The sequence below is a fragment of the Elephantulus edwardii genome, unplaced genomic scaffold (assembly GCF_000299155.1).
Source record: "Elephantulus edwardii isolate Elephantulus edwardi_28Jun2011 unplaced genomic scaffold, EleEdw1.0 scaffold00051, whole genome shotgun sequence".
NCBI classification, from domain to species: domain Eukaryota; kingdom Metazoa; phylum Chordata; class Mammalia; order Macroscelidea; family Macroscelididae; genus Elephantulus; species Elephantulus edwardii.
Genome location: NW_006399801.1, coordinates 13,306,535 through 13,310,393, shown reverse-complemented (window position 1 = coordinate 13,310,393; position 3,859 = coordinate 13,306,535). Strand labels below are relative to the sequence as shown.

The window sequence follows — 3,859 nt, the reverse complement described above, 5'->3', positions numbered from 1 at the left end:
GAATGAAAAGCTTTTTTCTGTAAACTTTCATAAAAATCACAATTAAAATTAAAAATTGTATTACAAAAGAATAATGTTTATTGTTGAAATTGTTGTTTACAGAATGAACACAGGACTGACTTTGGGTAAGAGTTATTTTGTGTTCAATAAGTATCACTAGACCAGGTACCTTATTGGGGGTAGGGGACGCTGACCAAGTACCTTTTGAAGAATTGATATAGCCACTGCTTTTTCAAAAGAAATTCTCAAACAACAATGAATTCTTGGATATAATACATTGTTAACATTATTAGTCTGCCTTTGACTGGAACAGATCATATTAAATGTGTCTTTGTTTATATCTCATTATGTAGAAAACATCAAATTATTCCCATGGGCCTCCAAGATAATCATAAACAAAAATACATAATAGATTCATGATAGTGATTCATACTCATGCTATCGTGTGTTTATATTCACTTTTAAAACTGCAATAAAAAGGAAAACAATTATTGACATTTAATTGACAAGAGCTAGTGTGTTGTTATGTGCCATCAAGTCACCTGTAACTCATAGTCCCCTTATAGCTCTGAACCCTGTCTTATCCTGAGCCAATTTCATTGTCTCTGACATAGCCACCACCATTACCTCAGTCACTGAGTCAATTCATCTTATCCAGGGCCTTCCTCTCCTGTGCTGTCCCTCCATTCTTCCAAGCATGATTTCCTTCTCCAAGGACTGGACCCTCCTGGCAATATGACCAAAGTATGTGAGACAGAGCTTCAAAATCCTTGCCTCCAAGGAGCAGCTTGATTTCAATCTCTCCCAGACAGATCTGTTTGTTCTCTTGGTGATCCACAGTATGTTCAATACTCTCCAGCATCACAACTCAAAGGCATCTGTTCTGTCATCCTTAGTCATTGTCCACATCTCCAATGTATAGCCAGCAATTGTGAAGACCATGGCCTGGATCAAGCTCACTTTAGTATTCAGACTGACATTGTTGCTCTTCAGTACTTGAGAGGTCCCTGATAGCAGATTTTCCCATTGCAGTCCAACTTTTGATTTTCTGACTGCTGGTGCCAAGGACATTGATTGTGGAGCCAACCATCTGAAATTGTTAACAGTCTCAATTTCTTCTCCATCTATCATGATGCTGCCAATTGCCAATTGGCCCAGTAGTAAGAATCTTTGTTTTCTTGATGTTAAGCTTCAATCCATATTGAAGACTACAGTCTTTGACCTTCTGCAGCAAATGTTTCAGGTCCTCCTCAGTTTGAGCAAGCAAGGATGTGTCATCTGCATAACACAGGTTGTTGATGAGTCTTTCTCCAAACCTGATGCCACATTCCTCCTCATAAAGTCCAGCCTCCCAAATCATCTGTTTTGCATATAGATTGAAAAGGTATGGAGACACGATGCTTTCCTGGTATACACCTTTCCTGATTTTGAACCATGATGTGTTTCATTGCTCTGTTCTGATGACTGCCTCCTGGTCTGAGTATAGGTTTCACATGAGCACAATCAAGTGTTCTGAGATTCCCATTCTTCTCAAGGTTAGCCACAGTTCGTTATGATCCACACAGTCAAATGCTTTTGCTTAGTCAATGAAACAGAGAGACATTACTCTGGTATTCTCTGCTTTCAGCTAAGATCCACAAGCAGTTGGCGTATACCCAGTTAAATCTGTAATTTGGTAAACACTGACTTAGAACTATTCTTTAATGCTGTGTCTCAATTTTTTCCAAAGGCTCTCTAGAAATCATGTACCCTCTTGCTGCCAGGAGGTGTTTACTCAAAGTATGCCTGTGTTGTGACTTTCTTAATTTGTGATTCGCTCATTTTTGACCAATGAGGAAAACAAAGCAAAACTAAAAAACAGGTGCTTGTTACTAAGACCTAACTAAAAAATGGTTTGGTCATTGGTTTTCCCAAACTGGATAAAGCAATTGAGCCACTAGTCAGTGCATCCTCTGCCTCTACAACAGTGAATGAATGGGAAAATCCAATTTTTCTGTAAACTTTCATTAAAATCACAATTAATTTTTTTTACAAAAAATAGACTATCATAGTCCCTAAAGTAATTTTCTATCAATCTCTTTTTAAAAAGTTGACACTGTGGTCAAGTATGACTATATAAGTATCAAATTTCAAAAACAATGAGCAAAGTTACTGTGTTTTTATGCTAACTGAATGACAATAAATGATTAAGGAAAGAAGGACTTGGGATGGGACATGACATGGTGGTTGGGTGCTTTGAAGAAAGGAAATTTTGGAAATAATTGATAAAAGACCAACTCTCCCCACAGCCAGTCATTCCTACAACTAAGGCTGAAAAAATAAATTAGTACCTAGACTCGGTTCTAGACAGTCTCAGATAATAGCAAATCCTGTCCTGGGCCCAGTTCAGTTCAGGGTTAAAGGGTTCCACCACCTTCTCCTGTCTTCAGAAGGGCATGGATGTGTCAGAAAACTCCGTTTATTAATGTCTGAATCTAATAAAAATAAGAGCTCTACGTAAGTGTTTTAAGAAGACTTTGGTGATGTCAGTCTCACTGGCACACACACCTAAGTCAGTTTGCTTCTGTTTCAGCAGCCTCTGTATCTGTCTTCTGAGAAGCCAAGAGAGCTTCATGTGTCCATTTCCTCCACAGTCTCTCAGAATTAGTGATCATCATGGGATGAAGAGGGGGAAAGCCAGAAACACCTAGTCACGTTTTCACGGGCTTAGTGAAGTCGGCCAAGCCAATGCTGAATTCTATCCAGGTTGAGGGCCATGATCTTTTCTCCATGAGTGTTGGGCAATGGACCTTAGGAGCCCAGCTGCTCCATGCAGCAGCCATTCCTGGCATACTTGTTGAAAGCAACTACAATATGGTAGAAAGGTTGGTTGGTACAGCCACCCAGGGAGAGGTGAATGGATAGGTGGCCCCCAGGTAGGACTTACACAGGAGGGTTGTGAGGTGGACCTTGGAGCACTTGGCTTGCAACAGGGCCTGTCCACCAATCACAGCCCCTCGGAGCACCTTGCTATCTGCACCAATGCACCCTAACCTAAATTTCTTCTTAATAAACCATGAATCTGGGTTTCTTCATATGTCTTATGTTTAGGACCAACAATTATACTACTAAGATAATAGTGGAGAAGCAATGGCAGAAGATACTCTAAAACTTGCACTAGAATGTAGAGAGGTCCAAACAAAAATAAGAAACACTAAAGTAAGAGATGAAGATTGCAAAAGGCAGCTTGAAAACACAAAGTATTATAATGAAATGTGCAAACAGCTAGAGTTAGAAGACCAAAAGGGAGGAATACACTCAACATTTCTCTAGCTGAAAAAATTGGGGAAAAAAAATTTAAGCCTCAAGTTGCAATACTAATGGATTCCATGCACAAAATATTGAATGATGGAGGAAGTATTTAAAAAGATACACAGAGTCACTGGAATGGAAAGAACTGATTAACCACTGGGCCATTTCAGGAAGTAGCACTTGATAAAAACACCAGTAGTCCATTCAAGCTATACTGAAGACATTAGTAAAAAAGAAGTCTCGAGGATGTGATGGAATTCCAATTGAAATGTTTGAGCTAATAGCTATAGCCCTGGATGGGCTCACTTGTTTACACCAAGGAAGTTGGAAGATTCTGGCCAACTGATTGGAAGAGATCCATGATTGTCATCATTCAAAAAAAAAAAAAAACCGGTGATCACTTCCCCCCTCCTCAAAACAGGTTTGTCACCAGAGTAAAGATTTTGATGAATGTTTGTTGTTGTTATGTGCCGTCGAGTCGTTTGCGACTCATAGCGACCCTATGCACAACAGCCCTAAACCCTGCTCTATACTGCACCAACCACACTGCCTCTGACACACCCATCCC

General features: G+C 39.7%; 1 pseudogene; it reads right to left on the bottom strand.

Moving 5' to 3' along the window:
• Window positions 1-2,552: 2,552 nt before the first annotated feature.
• On the bottom strand, window positions 2,553-3,856 carry LOC102848926 (annotated as a pseudogene).
• Window positions 3,857-3,859: the final 3 nt, after the last annotated feature.